Below are 21,229 nucleotides of genomic sequence, written 5' to 3'. Positions count from 1 at the left end.
CACTATCTTAGCTCGGCCAAACTGCATACTCTCCTAGGCGCGGGACTGACTACTACCTGGTCAAATTGGCCCCCCTCAACCCAGCGAACTGGGGAGCTGCATACTCTCCGACCATGGTTGACGGTACCCACACACTAGCTGAGATATGTGGTTGTACTTTATCTGTATTAGCAACGATACCGTGTTCTGTATTCTATATTTGTACTGTATCTGTCTGTAATCTTTCCACAGGGATCTGATACTATATATATACAAACTAAACTCTTTATACTGTTTTCATTATATTTTCAAAATAACCATAACACTATATTGTTGTACTGTAAATACGTTAATATCTATAGCATCTTGATGCTATAACTGTATAATCTGTCTGTACTTTCTTTCTGTATAATATGAGTGTTATGGCCTTTAGGAAAACATAACTTTCTATATACACTGTATATACTGTTCTGAATAAATATCTGTATACATATATCCGTTTATATAAAATCTGCAATTTTCTAACTATATTTGTATAACTCGAAATACTGAAAAAAACTGCATAAAACTCCATATCATTATCACGTACTCAGGCCACACATACTTTAAAAATTCACATCCTGTATAATATCTGGTATACATGCATATATATATATATATATATATATATATATATATATTTCTGATAATGTAAGTAAATCTCTTAGCATAGCATATTTCCCTTATCTTATCTCCGAAATGTCCGTACAGTACTCTAGCCCTATTCCCGCAGGGTTTTCCACTCAACACCCTGAAAACCACATCCCCCAGAACAAAACATCAATATTTCTTCTTGTATTGTATTTCTTATAACCGAGGGAAAGAAAAATACCGAATAAAATGCCTTACCCTAAGATTGGGATGAAATCCAAACCAACTCCACCAACGATCCACTCCGGCAGACTTGCAGAGAACTTCGCCAGGAGCGTTGTGGTGGCTTCAGATCGTCGATTCAGCGTAAAACGGGGCCGGTATCGAAGAGAGAAGGAGGAAGGGGTGTAGAGAGAGAAAGAGAGGGTTTCCTGCGCTGAATTTCCATAAAAAATTCGGGTTTTCACTATTTATAGAGTCAGATTCATCGACGAGACACGTCACCTCATCGATGAGTCCTTAAGTAATTTCATCAACGAACCCTACCTCTTCGTAGACGAAATTCAAACTTCCCAAAAATCCCTCTCGGTATCTTCTTATCGATGAGGTCCCTTTATGCGCTCGTCGTTGAACTCCCTGTGTTCGTCGATGAGGCCCTGTGTTACTTCTGGGTTACTCCATCCAAAGTGCAGTGTTGTCAACAAATGCAAAGCGTTCATCGACGAAGCTTACTGCCTTCTTCTGTTTCTGTTTCCATTCCCCTCCTCTTCATTATTTAAAAACCATTATTTTTCGGGTCGTTACATTCTACCCTCTTTATAAAATTTTGTCATTGAAATTTACTATCTGTATCTCCATCTATCATCCCATAAAGGCAAAAGGTCTACTTATTTTATTACCTGCCCTCACTTATGGTGGAGGAATACCGTGGTTACATTACATGTTCTAGGAGATTACATATATAAAACTGAAACTATCTACTCACTAAATTCATACATGTACCTGCAAAAGAAACTTATCTAACTATTATACTTTACCTGATTACCTCTATACCTCTTGAAACAACAGCGGGTATCTCTGTCTGATCTGCTCCTCGAGTTCCCAAAAAGCTTCCTCTATAGCATGATTCTTCCACAAAATTTTCACTAACTGAATTTCTTTGGTGCGCAGTACTTGTGTCTTTTTGTCTAAAATCTGTACTGGCATCTCTTCATAAGCTAGTGAATCATTGAGTTCTATCTCTGCATAGCTGATGATGTGGGACGGGTCTAGAACGTATTTCCTTAACATAACAACATGGCATTATGAATTCGAGCCAAAGCTGGCGGCAAAGCTAGCCTATAGGCAACTGACCCCATTCTCTTTAGTATCTCAAAAGGACCAATATACCTAGGGTTCAACTTGCCCTTCTTTCTAAACCTCATAACTCCTTTCAGAGGAGCTATCTTAAAAAATACTTGATCTCCCACATCAAACTCTAACTCTCGGCGGTGAGTGTCTGTGTAACTTTTCTGCCGACACTGTACTGTACTAATTCTTTCTTTAATTAGTCGGACCTTGTCACAAGCCTACTGTACTATCTCTGGTCCCAAAACTTGCCTTTCGCCTACCTTGTCCCAGAAGAGAGGAGAACGACATCTCCTACCATACAATGCCTCGTATGGAGCCATGTTGATACTAACCTGGTAGCTGTTATTGTAGGCAAACTCGACTAACGGCATAAATTGAATCCAACTGCCTCCAAAATCAAACACATAAGCACAAAGTATATCCTCTAGTGTTTGAATCATCCTCTCAGTCTGACCATCTGTCTGGGGATGGAAAACAGTGCTAAAAGCTAACTGTGTACCCATAGCCTCCTGAAAACTTTTCTAGAATCGTGAAGTAAACCGAGGATCTCGGTCTGAGACTATGGATATCGACACACCATGGACGCGAACTATCTCCTGAACATAAATTTCTGCCAACCTGTCCATGGAATAACCGATTTTAATAGGGATGAAATGGGCGGTCTTCATCAAACGATCAACAACCACCCAAATAGCATTCAACACCTGTCACACTGGGGGTAACCCCGTAACAAAATCCATAGAAATGTGGTCCCACTTCCACTCTGGAATAAACAATGGTTGCAACTGCCCTGTTGGCCTTTGGTGCTCAGTTTTAACCTGCTGACACATAAAAATTACTAAACAAACTCGGCTATCTCCCTCTTCGTTCCACTCCACCAGAAATACTCTCGCAGATCTTGATACATTTTAGTGCTACCTGGATGTACGGTGTATAGGGATCTGTGAGTCTCCTCTAATATAGTTCTCTTGATCTCGGTATCTGCAGGAACATTGAGCCTATCACGGAATCACAGGGCTCCGTCATCTGATATGCTGAACTCCTCTCCCTGACCATCCCGCACTCTAGTCATCACCTCTACTAACTCCGCATCATCACCCTGAGTAACTTTTGTAACACCCCGACCCCGAGGGGCCTGGGATATTAACTCTTTACTACTGATTTACAGCGGAAGCAAATAAACTCGATTCTTATTAAACCAGACTGCTAATTATTCATGTTACAATCACTTATTTCAAAAGAAGAAAATTACACAAACGTAAATATCTGAAATCATACTAATGTTTCTAAGTAAATCTTTATTTTTCTAATCCCCACCCGCATGCTTGCTAAGCCTGATTTCCGACATGTCCTTCAGAGTTATCTGAAATAAAATATGATTGGGGTGAAACGACGCTCAGTAAGTAAATAAGATTATTATTAGTGTGTGGCCAAAATGAGCTTTTAAAGAATTTCGTAAAATAATATTTAATACTATAACTTCAAGACTGCTTTTAGAATAAACATAAATTTAACAATTCCTGCATAAAACTTTTGTCATCAATTTTAACAGTAAATTTTTACAATCATATACTATAACTGTTAAATTAAACTTTTAACTTTAAAACTGTAAAAATATTTAATGATAAACATACATATACTTTTCCTTATACGTTTTCCTTAGATCGTCATTTAAGCACCAAAATGATCCTTTTCACGTAAACTTACACTTTCCCTTCAAATCATCAGTAACTTTGTACACGTAATTAAATATGTATAAACATATATTGTAAAAACCACCCTTAGGCCTGTTTGCCGTAAGTCATGTTTACCCCCATGACTGGGTTGTGCGGTCCGAAGACTGGACTTAGCTGGCTGGCCGACCAAACTAAATCAACGTACGTAAACTTTAAGTGAGATTTTCCTTATTAAATCCTGGACTTAAACCAGGTGTGCACTCAGGAGAAATCCACTAACATAAATAACCACTCTGTAAACAGTGTGGGTGCACTCTAATCCGTATAAACTTTAAGCTGCGGTACCGAGCATCTGTAACTTTGAACTTTCGTTGCCATAAGGGGTTTGAAAATCATCTTATTATCATTTATGCAATTTAAAATAATATCGTGAAAATCTTATCTTTACTCATATTTACATAAAAAATGTAACGTAGAAATAAACTCATGCCACACAATTTTTGTGTTAAAAATATATATATAATTTTATTTTTGAATAGAAAGAAATGCTGAAAATTTACCCGAGGGGATTGGAACATTTCTTAACCCAAAAATAGATGCAAGTATATTAAAGATAGAACTGGTATAATTAAATATGCGTGAAAATAAACTCATGAAAATTTTGTGGAACTAATTGACATAATTAAAATTTACGTACAAAATAAGCTCGGGTATGAATTTAAAATAAAAAGAAACTAACATAATCAAAATTTACTTACCTTCTTCTTTTACCGTGTGCTACGAACACAATAATTATCTTTAAGAAATGAGATCGGAAAAAGTGGGTGATTGAGAATTTATTCAAAAATTCTCTCTCCACCACAAATTCTTTCACTCACTAATACTTCTCTTCCTTGGAAAATTGTTGTGAAAAATGAAGGTTGAGAGCTCCCTATTTATAGGAAAATTTTGGGGAAGAAATGGAATTTGTAAAAGTGTGGGGAGATGAGTGAAATTATAATTATTAAAAATTAAAGAATGGGCAAGGTATGGGTTGTGTATGGGATAGGGATGGAGGCCATGTGGGAGTGCTTGCCACCAATCCCACTAAATAATTTTTTATTTAATTAATTACTTACCTAATTAATTAATCAATAACTTAATTAATTATTCTATTATTTTATTATTTTTTTTTTCTAATCATTATTATCATTATTATTATCATTGTTATTAATTTTAAACTACTTTTAGTATTTATTTATTTTATTATTATTTTTTTTAAAAAGAATTAAATTTAAATTTTAAAAACTCATGTGGGCCCCACATGGTCTTGTGGGCCCCACACAACTTCGAGACCCGAATGGATCCTACGTAACTCGAATAACTCTTATACGATTTTATGCATCCTACATAGCTTTGAGACTTGTGAAAACCTCCATACGGCTTCGGGACTCATGTGGGCCCCACACAGTCTTGTGGGCCCCGCATAGGATACCTATATTATTATTATTTTATCATATATTTCTACAAATTATATCAGTTAAAATATTATTTTATGTACTTATTTACGTATATAAACAGTGTCTTGTGGCTCCGGGACTTATGTGGACCCCACATAGTCTTGTGGGCCCCACATATGATACCTATATTATTATCATCTTATTATGTATTTCTACAAATTATGTCTGTCAAAACACTATTTTATGTATATATACTTATTTACGTATACAAATAGTGTCTATCCTGTTTATCCTATGAAATTCCATTTTGACCAGGCCGACCTCCAGGGAGCGACTGAGCCGCAATGGTCTCTGAGCACTCGCTAAGACAAGGTCTTTCTTAGGCATCAAACATGGAATCAAGGATCCTACAGAAAAACACTTCTGTATTGATATTAACTTAATGACTATTTTTATTATTTTATAATTATTGTACTTTAATCATATATATATATATATATTTGGGTCATCACAACTTTAGTCCTCTCGTATAGCGTAGGCTGAACCACTAAATTGGCAATAACTGCCTGAAGACTTTTCTCTACCAATTCTATGTTGAACATTTCCAAATCCATCAGAATTGAGTGTTGTATCTCCATAACTGCTTGTACAGGTCCCCCTGATTTCTTGCTCAGAGCATCTGCCACTACATTCGCTTTTTCTGGGTGGTAACTAATCGTGCAATCATAGTCTTTAATAAGCTATAGCCACCTTCTTTGCCTCATATTCAACTTTTTCTGGGTGAAGAAATATTTCAGGCTCTTGTGATCTGTGAAAATCTCGTATTTTCCACCATATAGGTAATGCCTCCAAATCTTAAGAGCATACACCACCACAGCAAGCTCTAAATCATGGACATGATAATTCTTCTCATATTCTTTAAGTTGCTTAGACGCATATGCAATAACCCTGTCATGCTGCATCAACATGCATCCAAGACCCTTCAAAGAGGCATCAATGTATATTACAAACCCATCCTCCCCTAAAGGAATAGCCAGAACTAGAGCTGAAACTAACTGCCACTTTAACTCCTGAAAACTTTGCTCACAGTCGTCGGTCTAATCAAATTTTACATTTTTTCTCATAAGTCGTGTTAATGGACCTGATACCATGGAGAAACCATCCACAAAGCGCCGGTAATAACCTGCTAATCCCAGAAGCCTACTGCCTCATTCTATTTCTTTTTCCATTTCCCTCCACCTCTTCATTATTTAAAAACCATTATTTTTCGGGTCATTACACTTGATTGATTGAAGATGACAATTGTAACACGCCGAACCCTTAAACTTGGGTCCGGTGCGTTATATCTGATAATCCACATACTAATATGAAGTACGCAGCGGAAAACATAAATATAATCTCCAAAAAATATAATACCAGAATTTTCTAAATCTATCTACCAATCATAATAAATCATCCATCACATGCATTTCCATAAATCTACATAACTCCCAAAACACTTTAGTATTTTCACAATCATTCCTTACTCAACAACCTTAAAACATAAAGACATAAAATATAAATATTTACATTCTCCAAAATTAACATAGAAATATACCATTTTATTTTTCTATTTCCTAATAATGTTATAAAAACCTCGAGCTCTCAAAGCTCGATCTTGAGAAAATCCTAAAAAAGATAAATTCATATTCGGGTGACACACATCTCAGTAAGGAAATAAATAATATATTAAAACAGTGTGTGGCTAACATGAGTTTATATAACATCATAATATTTAACATTTGAAAATTGTTAACATGATTTCTAAAATCATTCTCTGATCCTAACCAAACACATGTAAAAGATTTAACCCACGAGATTACCTGAGGATAGGAGTGATTATCCGCTCATACAAGTAGCACCCCTATGCTATGATATTTAGGCAACCCTAAGGTTACTAATAAAGCATACTAGGGCACTCACCTTACTCAGTAAGCCCTTAAGTGTTAGATTGATCTCGTACTCACACCGTTCAATAATAGCTTACTGGCAAAGGCCCTAAGGATAGGGAAATTTACCTGCCTATACAAGTAGGTTCCCTCTGCCCTAGTACGTTATGCAGCCACTGTCACATTTGAACCTACTAGCGCACTCGCCTTTCTCAGCCAACCCTCAGGCGAAGAGTATGCCCCACCCAATCGTAATGTGTTCTACGAGCATAGATACTTCTAGTATCATAATACATTGTTTTTTCTGTTATTATTTAATTATTCACATATATTCATATTCATAATTTTAACATTTCATTTCATTTCACTTTAAGTGACTCTTTCCCATTTTACATTGTTTACATTTCACACTTCATTTTCATTTCATTTATTCCCATTTTCATTTCATTTCATTACATACCCAACATCTTTCACCAGTTTTACCCAACATCTTTCAGCTGTTTTACTCAACATTTTTTAACTGTCATACATTTACCCAACATCTTTCAGTTGTTTTACCCAGTATTTTTCAGCTGTTTTACTCAGCATCTTTCAGCTATTTTATCCAACATTTTTTAGCTGTCATATATTTACCCAGCATCTTTCAACTGTTTACTTGGTTGCATTAACATATACAGACAACATTGTCTATATTATATTTTATTCTTAATACTTTACTTACTTAACCTGCATCTCATACATTTAACATATATTTGCACAGAATCTCATGCCATACAATTTAACAGTAAAATTCATACATATTCCTGTAAAATAGGCCAACCCACATTTAGCATTTAATTACTGAAAATACAATTTCCTTTTCTTAAATAATTATCCACAAAATTTCTTCCACTTTCTTTAGTTCATTTCCACAAATACATAACTAAATAAGTGGTCCTAGGCTCAGAAATCATAGTTTTATATGGTTGGCATTTTAATAATTCACACCAAAATATACATATAATATAACATAATTTATTACCTTTAATTTCATAAAATATGATTTAATATATAATTTCCCCTTACCTGGTTTCTTGAACTACGCCAACAGGGACCTTGAAAAATACTTGCGGCACTCACCCGAACCCTGAATAAAAAAAATTCTAATTCCATATAATTAATCCTAAATAAAATATTATCTTAATATTTCCTAAGCCCATAAATTCTAAATAAATAAATATAGCCAAATTACCAAAATTTCCAAATCCCACTCTCGCTTTGGAGTAGGGTATAGAAAACCCCAATTGATACTTTACTTATGTCAAAATGACGACGATCACGACTAGGACCCCGTGGTGGTGCCTGGTCGTCGATTTAATGGCAGATTTAACGAAAAATTGAGAAATTCGGAAAAAACTGTCTTACCCCAAGAATGGTGCTTATGCCGCTCCCACGACAAATCCGCTCCAGTAGAAATGTCGCTGGTGGAGTTAGGAGTTCAACGACACCTTCCGTTTCTCGATCGACACTCATTAGGCCGACGAAATTGAGAAGAGAGAGAGAGGCGGAGATGGAGACAGCGAAGAGACGGAGAGAGAAGGAGAGGCGCTGGACATTCAGGTAAGCTTCATCTTCTTCATCTTTCTTTCTTTTCTTTTTCTTTTTTTTTTCTTTTACTTACTTTACATATAATATATATATATATATATATATATATATATATATCATATTATTTATTTTATACATCAGATTTAATAATACTTAATTAATTAATTAATTCAAAATAATTTTTTTTAAATTACTTAATTTTTTAAATTACTTATTTATTTATTTAATAATGTTTAATTAATTAATTGATTAATAATTTTAATTAATTAATTTTAATTTTTTTAATTTTTTTTTGGGTTATTACATTCTTCCCTCCTTTAGAAAATTTCGTTCTCGAAATTCGTTACCTAGTCTTTCATTTCCTCATTTCAAGAATTCCACTCATTTTCATATACTCTAATTTAAATAAAAAACACCCAAATTGCTCACAAATCATTTAATCAAATCACCCAAATTATTTTTCTTCAAAGATTTTTCTCCCTAAATCAACCAACCTAACCTTCGAGTTCAAATTCCAAGTTCTTATTTCTCTGCTCAGAAACATCACCATCGATGGATTTACCATGATTTTCTAAAGCTAACTACTTCTTCAGGAAAACACAGAAGACCATCAAGGGATTTCTGTCCCCAAACTTACGAAACACAACTCAGAATTCCTAACGATATCTTAATCTACCAATTCCTATCCTTATCGCAACTCAATCCTATACTCTGGTATAAATCATTCATAACCTAATACTCTAACATTTCCATATCCAGGCGATGTGAAATTAATCACACTTCCTGTTGGACATTGCTCTGATACCATAATGTAACGCCCCGAACCCTTAAACCCAGGTCTGGCGCGTTATATCTGATAATCCACATACTAATATCATGTACGCAATGAAAAACATAAATATAATCTCCCAAAAAATATAATACTAGAGTTTTCTAAATCTATCTACCAACCATAATAAATCATCCATCACCTGCATTTTTATAAATCTACATAACTCCCAAAATATTTCAGTATTTTTACAATCATTCCATACTCAAAAGCCTTAAAATAGAAAGACATAAAACATAAATATTTTCATTCCACAAAATTAACATAGAAATATACCATTTTCTTTTTCTATTTTCCAATAATGCTATAAAAACCTCGAGCTCTCAAAGCTCGATCTCGAGAAAATCCTAAAAAAGATAAATTCATATTCGGGTGAGACACATCTCAGTAAGGGAAGAAATAATATATTAAAACAGTGTGTGGCTAACATGAGTTTATATAACAACATAATATTTAACATTTGAAATCGTTAACATAATTTCTAAAATCATTCTCTGATCCTAACCAAACACATGCAAAAGATTTAACCCACGAGATTACCCGAGGTTAGGGGTGATTACCCGCCCATACAAGTAGCGCCCCTTTGCTCTGATATTTAGGCAACCCTAAGGTCATTAATAAAGCATACCAGGACACTCACTTTACTCAGTAAGCCCTCAAGTGTTAGATTGATCTCATACTCACACCGTTCAACAATAGCTTACCAGCAAAGGGCCTAAGGATAGGGAAATCTACCCAGCATCTTTCAGCTATTTACATGGTTACATTAACATACACAGACAACATTGTCTATATCATATTTTATTCTTAATACTTTACTTACTTAACTTGCATCTCATACATTTAACATATATTTGTACAGAATTTCATGCTACACAATTTAACAGTAAAATTCATACATATTCCTGTAAAATAGGCCAACCCACATTTAGCATTTAATTACTGAAAATACAATGTCCATTTCTTATATAATTATCTAGAAAATTCCTTCCACTTTCTTTAGTTCATTTCCACAAATACATAACTAAATAAGTGGTCTTAGGTTCGGAAATCATAGTTTTACATAATTGACATTTTAATAATTCTCACCAAAACATACATATAATATAACATAATTTATTACCTTTAATTTTATAAAATCTGATTTAATATATAATTTCACCTTACCTGGTTTCTTGAACTACGCCAATAGGGACCTTGAAAAATACCTATAGTGCTCACCCGAACCCTGAATAAAAAAATTCTAGTTCCATGTAATTAATCCTGAATAAAATAGTATTTTAATATTTCCTAAACCCATAAATTCTAAATAAATAAATATACACTTAAATATAGCCAAATTACCAAATTTCTCAAATCCCACTCTCGCTTTAGAGTAGGGTTTAGAAAATCCAAATTGAAACTTTACTTATGTCAAAATGATGACGATCACGACTAGGACCCCGTGGTGGTGCCTGATCATCGATTTAATGGCAGATTTAACGAGAAATTGAGAAATTAGGAAAAAACTGCCTTACCTTAGGAATGGTGCCTACGCCACTCTCACGACAAATCCGCTTAAGTAGAAATGTCGGTGGCGGAGTTAGGAGTCCAACGACACCTTCCGTTTCTCGATCGGCGCTCGTTAGGCCGACGAAATTGAGAAGAGAGAGAGAGGTGGAGAGACGGAGAGAGAAGGAGAGGCGCTGGACATTCAGGTAAGCTTCATCTTCTTCATCTTTCTTTCTTTTCTTTTTCTTTTTTTTTTCTTTTACTTACTTTACCTGTAATATAATAATATTATATATATATATATATATATATATATATATATATATATACATATATGTACTCATATGTACTTTAACCATTATATATATATATATATCATATTATTTATTTAATACATCAGATTTAATAATACTTAATTAATTAATTAATTCATAACAAATTTTTTTTAAATTACTTAATTTTTTAAAAATTATTTATTTATTTAATAATATTTAATTAATTAATTGATTAATAATTTTAATTAATTAATTTGAATTTTCATAATTTTTTTTTTCGGGTTATTACAATAATTTTCTTAGATATGAGAAATCATCGATTTAAGCCACACACATTCTTTACTAACTTCATGAATAGCTAGTATTTCAGAATGATTGGAGGATGTTACTGTAATCATTTGCTTTACCGATATCCAAGGTATAACAGTTTTTCCGTAAACAAATACATATTCAATTTGAGATTTAGCATTGTGAGGATCAGATAGATATCCAACATCTGCATATCCTACTAATTGAGATTTAAAATTAATTAAGTAGAATAAACCCAAATCAGATGTACCTATCAAATAGCGTAGAATGTGCTTAGTTCCATTCCAGTGCCGTCGAGTAGGAGCAGAATTGTATCTTGCTAGTAGATTTATAGCAAATGCAATGTTAGGTCTTGTACAATTAGGCAGATATATTAGAGAGCCGATAGCACTTCAATATGGTACTTCAGGACCAAGTAATTCCTCCCCCTCATCATGAGGTCGAAATGTATCATTCTTGACATCAAGTGATCGCACCATCATTGGAGATCCCAAAGGATGAACTTTGTCCATATAGAATTGCCTTAATACCTTTTCGGCATATTTAGATTGATGAACAAAAATTTTGCCATTTAAATGTTCAATCTATAGGCAAAGACAATATTTTGTCTTTTCTAAATCTTTCATTTCAAATTCATTCTTTAAAACATTACCAGCTTTAGTGAGCTCTTCAGGAGTCCCAACTAAATTCAAATCATAAACATAAATAACAATTATAGCAAATTCGGATTCTAATCTTTTAATAAAAACGCATGGACAAATAGGATCATTTATAAAACCTTCTTTCACAAGGTACTCACTTAATTGATTGTACTACATGTGTCTAGATTTCTTTTGTTGTAATATGGATAGGATAAATAGGATGCATAGCGGAATAAAAATGCAACAAGCAAATCAATCCCAACTAGTAAACAAGAAATAATAAGCACAACAAGATTTACATGGTTCGGCAAAGCCTGCGTCCACGGAAGCAATGACACAAGAATTTCACTAAGGAAATATCAAAGTACATAGTACACTTCACAAATGGTCACTCTCTCTGTCAATACACGCCCATAATGACATATATAACAGTCTCTTGGAGGTTTCCCTCCAATAACTCGACCACCCTAATGTTCAAATTCAAAATTCAAAAAAACTACTTGCAGCCTTGGCGCACTCGTTGACGAGCACATGGGATTTGTCGACGAGCCAAAGCAGCCCACTCATCGACTAGTCTATCCTCTCGTCGACAAGTCTTCAACTATGAGAATTTTTGGCTCTTGGTATCTATACATTGACGAACATAGGGCACTTGTCGACGAGCCCCTGCTGCTACACCACACCAAGAAGCATCCATATGTTTTTCCTTCCCTTTGTTTATAAACTCCAAGTATAAGAGCCATACCATAAACACAACCTCCACCTTGACGATTATACGCCCTTTAGGAGAATCCTAAAAAACATGTCCAAATGCTCCACCTTAACTTGAATCGCTCGGTTGGGTTTGTTTCCCTTCTATCAATTGGAGACATGGAGTAAGTCCAAGCAATGCTTGAACTTCTTAGAAGTAACCGATTTTTTCAAAATATCTGCTGCGTTTTCAGACGTGTGAAGTTTCTCTAACACAAGCTCACCCGAAGCAATCAATTCCCTAACCCTGTGGAACCTCACATCAATGTGCTTGGATCTAGTGTAACGCCCCAGAAAATGATATGCTTGGGAGTGGAAAAAAAGTATTATTATGAATGAATGAATTAATTAAGTTTTATTAAATCAAATTTATTAAATAAATAATATGATAGATATACATATATATATATATATAATGTATATAATGATTAAAGTAATACATTTAGATATATATATATATATATATTATAATCATTACTATATAAGATTATAATTAAAGTAATACATTTAGATATATAAATATATATATATTAGATTCAATTTGGAAGATTGAATTCAATCTTCATAGAAAGGATTTTGCCCCCCCAAGCCGTCTCTCTCCTCTCTTACCTCACGCCTTTCCTCTCTCTCTCTCTCTCTCTCTTCCTCATTGATTTTCTCAGCCAAACGGGCGCCGATCGAAAAACGAAAAATACCGTTGGGTTCCATTCTCTGCCACCGACATTTTAACTGGAGTGAATTTGTCATAAGAGCGACGTAGGCACCACTCCTGGGGTAAGATAACTTCTCTCTCTCTCTCTCTCTCTCTCCTCAATTTCTTCTTAAATCCTTAGTTAAACTGATGATCAGAAACCACTATGATGTTCTAGGAGCATTTCTTCATAGGTATAGTGGAGTAAATTTTTGAACTAGGCTTTCCAGACACCACTCCAAGGCTAGGGTAAGATTTAGGGAATTTAGAAAATTTTCTGTTTGTGGCGCCTTGATTTTCGCACAATTTTTTTTTCATAAAAAATAATAAGTAAATAATTTACACGTCATCCATAACATTGACAATCGGCCACGTCAACAATCCTACTATCATTTGTATGACTTGACCCACATTGGGTACCGGGTAAAAAATTATTTTATTATACAACCTAACAACGGAAGATAGTATATACATATCAGTTAGAATACAATACCCAGAGTATCAATATACACATATACACACTACTATCTCACACCCCAAAAAACCAATACAACCCTAGTCCAAACTCACCTTGTATATCAGGGTTCCAACTCCCTACTATCACAGAGCTCTATCACCTGACCAGTCTCTGTTCCCTGAAAAATTTAGATAAATTAGGTGAGACACATCTCAGTAAGAAGGAATAAATTATTTACAGTGTGTGGCCATATGAGTTCAATTATAATACACTTTACTTTTCAAATCATCGTTTCATCTGAGTAAATACACTAATATACACATTCTCATAATCATATCGATATACAACACAAGCTTTTATAAGCTTTAAAATCATTTCTCAAATTCAATAATTTTCAACACATATTTATCGCGAAGTTCCTGAGAATAGAGAAGATTACCCGCTCATACAGGTAGCTTCTCTCTGCAGCTTCTCTCTACCCTAACACGTTATGCAACCACGTATGACCACATCAGATACCTATCAGGGCACTCACCTTACTCAGCAAGCCCTCAGGCGGAGAGTTTCATTTCACCTCAAATATGTATATTATCAACTCACATGGTTCCATTTCTCAATTTTTTCATTCTTTATTTCTCAATTTTCATTCTTTCTTTCATTTCTCATTTTAGCCAATTTTATTATTCTTTCACTTTCCATTTTCATTTTACTTTCGGCTCATGAGTATCCTTGGTATCAAATACTAACATCGCGTCTGTAACTTATGGCCACCCTGAGGATCTTTCTATCCACGTCATGCTTCCCCCCATGGTCAAGGTTGTGCGGCCCGAAGGCTGGATCTAACTGCGGTTGATCGACCCGGTTAGATCAAATATCATATCACATATCGCGTCTGTAGTACGACTGGCTGGCCTATAACCCTGATCTGGACTCAGGGGGCCCAACAACCCTACACAATGGCACAGTAGACTGTCATGCCACATGCTCCAAGAGTCCGTGTGATTGTACTAACACCACTAGCAACGGTACCGTACTCAATATCATAACCATCCAACAGGGTTTACCACCACATACTCGCTATCATTATGTGGTATTGGCATTTTATCATTCATATATCACGTATTTCCACATTTCTCATTTTCATATTGCAGAATTGACATTGCAATATTTTCATTTCACATATTCACATTTCAATATCAGTATTCTCAACACATTTCATCATTTAAATGATATTTTCTCAATTCATAATTCATCTTATCTCATACTATCATATACATATCTTTTTTCACAATTACTCAATATTTCTCAAAGCACATTTTCATATTTCACCTTTCTTCACTTTCTCAGAGAATACATTTCTTGCACATTTCACTTTCATCATTTTTTCACATTTCAATTCTCATATTAAAACACATTTCAGTATCACATATTTCATAGGGTAAATCATCTAACTTAGTTTAAACATTTCTCAATATAAATCATATGGCGCGCAAATTTCATCTGATATTTATATCATAATAAATTTCAGGTAAAATAAAATACGCCATTTTCACATATTTCTCAACCCATAATTTTCATAAAAATACTGTTATAATTTATTCCCCTTACCTGACTTATTGAGAATCTCGCTAGAATCCCAAATCCTACGCCCTTGGCGCCCGAAATTCAACTCCTGCAATTTGCATTTTCCTCAAGTTAATTAATCTATTTCTCCAAAATAATACTCATCTAGCCTTCCCTAGGCTCCGTATACCTCAAATTAATATTTAAACTATTATTTAACAGCCTCACTTAATTTTCTAAATTTTGCCTGCGGGTACCAAAATTACACCCGCGGCGCTCACCCGGTCCCTAAATTCCAGAAATCCTATTTCATCCCCAGATGTTCAATATTTTAGCATTTCTAAATTAATGCTAATTAATTAAAAATAATCCCCTTAATAACCCCCGTACCCCAAATTTGGGGTTTTGGCTCGACACCCCCACGAGAATTTCATCTCGCTAGACTTGTAGAGAATCATCCCTAGATTCTCGTGGTGGTGTTCATTCGTCAATTGAGCTTATAATTTGTAAGAAATTAAAGAAAAAGGAAAAATTGACTTACCTCAAGGGATACGCCTACGCCGCTCCTACCACCGATCCGTTCCGGTAGAAATGACGGCAGCAGAGAATTGAGTCCAATGGTATCTTCGAATTTTCGATCAGGCGAAAATCCATCACAAAATCGAGGAGAGAGGGAGAGAGAATGAGAGGAGAGAGAGAGAAAGTTCAGAGCTGCGTAGGAAGAGAAAAGAAAAGAAGAAGAAGAAGAAGAAGAAGAAGAAGAAGAAGAAGAAAAGGTGGGGAGGGGGAGTGCTCCTGAAGCTTCTGGTATAATAATAATAATAATAATATATTTAATTAGTAGTAATAATAATATATTTTATTAATAAAAACAAAAATAAAAATAAATTTTAATTAATTAATTTAATTATTTTTTTTTTGGGAATCACTCTACTAATCTTCTATAACCCTTTTTGTAGTTATTACATTCTCTCCTCCTTATAAAAATTTTATCTTCGAAATTTGCCATTCCCTTGTTTCCCTTCCTTAGTGAAAACACTTCCAATTTTTATTAATTACCCTCACTTATGGCGGAGGAATAACGTGGTTACAACGAGGGTTCTGAGAGATTACAACTATTCAAAATTCTCCCAAAACCATTCACGTTTCAAAACTAAAAACCCTATCTATCCTATGTTACACTATATAAATAAAAACTACACAATATTATTCTTTTTACTCTGACTGGCTCAACTCTAAACTCCATTGAATAAGTACGGATATCTCTAGCTCATCTGATCCTCTAGTTCCTAGGAAGCCTCCTTAATGGCATGGTTGCGCCACAGAACTTTTACTAGTGGAATCTTCTTCGTGCGTAGCTCTTGTTCTTTCCAATCAAGAATCTGCACTGGAACTTCTTTATAAGTTAACGTAGCACCCAACTCTAGTGCTTCATATCCAATCACATGGGAGGGGTCTAGGTTTCCTCAGCATAGAAACATGGAATATGTCATGGATCCTAGATAGGACCGGTGGTAATGCCAAATGATAGGCAATTGGACCCACTCTCTCAAGAATCTCGAATGGTCCAATATACCTAGGGCTCAGCTTACCCTTCCTCCTGAACCTCATAACTCCCTTCATCGGCGCCACCTTCAGGAACACGTGATCTCCTGTGTCAAACTCCAATTCTCGCCAACGATTATTAGCATAACTCTTCTGCCGGCTCTACACTGTCCCAATCCTGTCTCTGATGAGTTTGACTTTATCTTGAGTTTGCTATATCAGCTCTGGCCCCAATACCTGTCTCTCTCCAACCTCATCCCAGTACAACGGGGATCGACACCTCCTGCCATAAGGCACCTTATACGGTGCCATCCCAATGTTGGCCTAGTAGCTGTTGTTATACGCAAACTCAACCAGTGGCAGATACTGCATCCAACGACCTCCAAAGTCCAGCACACCTCCAGAATCTGTATCTTCCTCTCCGTCTGTCCATTTGTCTAAGTATGAAAAGCTGTGCTGAACGACAACTAAGAACCCATGGCCCCTTGCAGACTCTTCCAAAAATAAGATGTAAACCGTGGGTCTTTGTCTGAAACTATGGACACTGGGATGCCGTGGAGCCTAACTATCTCCTGGATGTATAACTCAGCCAATTTGTTCGTGGAGTAGCTAACTCTAATTGGAAAAAAGTGGGTAGTCTTCGTTAGTCGATCCACCACTACCCAAATAACATCATGTCCATGCAATGCCGGCGGTAATCTTGATACGTAATCCATCGCTATATGCTCTCACTTCCACTCAGGAATGTGGAGTGGCTGTAATGATCCCGCCGGTCTCTGGTGCTCAGCCTTCACTTGCTGGCAAGTCAAACACTGATCCACATACTGGGCTATCTCCCTCTTCATGTTGCTCCACCAGAAGGACTCTCGAAGATCCCTATACATTTTAGTGCTACTTGGATGTACAATATATAGGGACCAATGCGCTTCCTCCAAAATGACCCTCTTAATCTCAGGATCGGTAGGAACGCATAACTTGGTACGGAACCTCAAGGCTCCATCTTCTGAGATGCTGAACTCTGGTTCCTAACCATACTGTACCTTTCCCATAAGCTCTACTAGTTCTGCATCATTCCTCTTAACTGTTTTAATCTTCTCTTGTAAAGTCGGCTGCAAAACCAAGTCAACAATGAATGCCTAGTGATCGTCCTCTACCAACTCCACACCGAGCCTCTCTAGATCCATCTGAATCGGATGCTGAATCTCCACTGTAGATATAGATGAATCCATTAATTTTCAGCTCAATGCATCAATGACCACATTAGCCTTTTCCGGGTGGTAATTGATAGTGCAGTTGTAATCCTTTATTAGTACCATCCATCTCTTTTGCCTTATATTTAATTCCTTCTATGTGAAGAAATACTTTAAACTCTTATGGTCAGTAAATATCTCACACCTACTCCCATAAAGATAGTGCCTCCAAATCTTTAGTGCGTAAATAACCGCCGCCATCTCCAGATCGTGGTTAGGGTAGTTCTTCTTATATTCTTTCAACTTTCGTGAAGGATAGGCTATCACTCTCCCTCGTTGCATTAACATGCATCCGAGCCTTTTATGGGACGCATCACTATAAATTACGAACCCCTCTTCTCCTGAAGGAATCGTCAACACAGGCGCAGTAATGAGTCGTTGCTTCAATTCCTGGAAGCTCTGTTCACATTCATCAGACCACTCAAACTTCACTCCCTTCCTGGTCAATTGGGTAAGTGGGCCTGACAATCTAGAGAAGCCCTCAACAAACCTGCGGTAGTACCCAGCCAATCCTAGGAAACTCCTGATCTCGTGCACGTTCTTTGGTCGTACCCAGTCTACTACCGCCTCAATCTACTCGGATCAACAGAAATACCCCCTCTGGATATAATGTGTGTAAGGAAGGTAACCTATTACAGCCAGAACTCACACTTCTTGAGCTTCACATAAAGCTTCTTTTCTCGCAATACCTGAAGCACTATACTCAGATGCTCCTCATGCTCCTCTGGGCTTTTCGAATACACCAGTATATCATTAATAAATACTACCACAAACTGATCCAAGTACTGGTGAAAGACCCTGTTCATCAGATCCATAAACACTGCAGAAGCATTCGTCAACCCAAACGGCATAACTAGAAATTCATAGTGACCATACCGTGTTCTGAATGCCGTTTTCGGAACATCTTCTGCCCTGACTTTCACCTGATGGTACCTGGAGCGTAAATCTATATTCGAAAAGATCTGTGTCCCCTGTAACTGGTCAAACAAATCATCGATACGTGGGAGTGGGTCTTTATTCTTGATAGTTACTTTATTTATTTCTCGAAAGTTGATGCACAACCTCATCGAGCCATCCATTTTCCTCACAAACAAAATCGGTGCTCCCCAAGGCGACACTCTAGGCCAAATAAACCCTTTATCTACTAGTTCCTGCAACTACACCTTCAATTCTTTCAGCTTTGTCGGTGCCATTCTATACGACGCCTTCGAAATCGGCGCTGTCCCTGGAACCAGATCAATAATGAACTCTACCTCACGATCAAGAGGTAGTCCCGACAAATCCTCGGGAAATACATTAGCAAAATCCATCACCACTGGGATATCCTCCACCCTCAGTTCCCCTTCTGATACAGCCTTCACACAGGCTAAATATCCCTGACAGCCTTTTGATAGCAACCTACGTGCCTGAATAGCAGATAGTAACTGAGGTGGGGTGTGCACATGTGATCCCATGAATCTGTACTCCTGTCCCTTTGGAGGTTTGAATATTACCATTCTCTGATGGCAATCAATGCTAGCATAGTGGGCAGCTAGCCAATCCATACCCAAGATTATTTCAAACCCTGCATGTCTAAAACCACCAAATTGGCTAACAAAGACCTTCCCTGAATATCCACTAGACTGTCCTTGAGTACCTTTCTACATACCCCTACAGCCCCATTCGGCGTAGCGACAGAAAAACTAATTTCTAACTACTGAGGCTCAAACCCACACAATTTAACATAATCCCGAGCGATAAACGAATGCGTCGACCCAGAATCAAACAAAACAGTAGCTTTAAATGACAGTATTGAAACCGTACTTGTCACTACATCTCCCGCCGCCTCAGCATCTCCCGGTGTGAGTGCATAAACTCGCGACAGCGCAGTATTCCTTTGCTGTTTACCTTGAGGTGCTTGGTAGCCTCCTCTATAAGGTCGAGGAGTAGCCACTACCGCTGGTGGTGCCTGGCAGTTCCTTGCAATATGCCCAGGCTGATGGCACTGATAGCAGACTACCTTTCTGTCTCGGCACTCTCGTGGGTGCCTCCTCAAACATCTGGGACAAGGAGGGGGCATCTTTCTGCCTTATACTGCTCGCTCTCCTCCTCCCTATCGTCATCCTCCCCTGGTATCATATCTCCTCCACGGCCCTCGACTGAGCCTTGCCTGAAAATCAAAAGGTGCGGGCCTATTCCTCTGACTCTGGGTTGCTGCGCCTCTCTGTATGCTGCTCTCAATCACCGCAACCCTATCCATCATCTTCGAGAAGGTCTGAGCTCGGAAACCTACCACCTGCTCATACAGATTCTGTCTCAGGCCCTCCTCAAATTTCCTCGCCTTCCTCTCCTCATCTGGCACCATATATGGGGCGAATCGAGACAGTTCAACAAACCTCACTGTATACTGCTGCACTGTCATAGCTCCCTGTGTCAGATACAGAAACTCTGACGCCTTCATACTCCTAACCATAGTGGGAAAGTACCGCTCAAAGAAAATCTCCCTAAAGCGACTCCATGTTGATGAGGATCCGGCCTCTACTCCTCTAGTACTCTCACTGACCTCCACTAGCGCTTTGCCTCCCCGGTTAATTTAAATGTGACAAATAACACCCTCTGCTCGTTTGTACATGAGACGACTGCTAGTATGTCCTCTATGTCTTGAACCTAGTTCTCTACTACCAGCGAGTCTACTCCTCCAGCGAAAGATGGGGGTCGCATACGCATGAACTGCTCGATCATGCAACTCCGCTCCCCTGAGCTCCTAGCCATGTTAGCCATCACCTGCTGAGTGACGCTATGCAATACCGCGTCAGGGTCTGCACCACCCATGATGGGGGTCGCATACGCATGAACTGCT

The sequence above is a fragment of the Malania oleifera genome, chromosome 3 (assembly GCF_029873635.1).
Source record: "Malania oleifera isolate guangnan ecotype guangnan chromosome 3, ASM2987363v1, whole genome shotgun sequence".
NCBI lineage: Eukaryota > Viridiplantae > Streptophyta > Magnoliopsida > Santalales > Ximeniaceae > Malania > Malania oleifera.
This window is presented reverse-complemented; position numbering follows the sequence as displayed.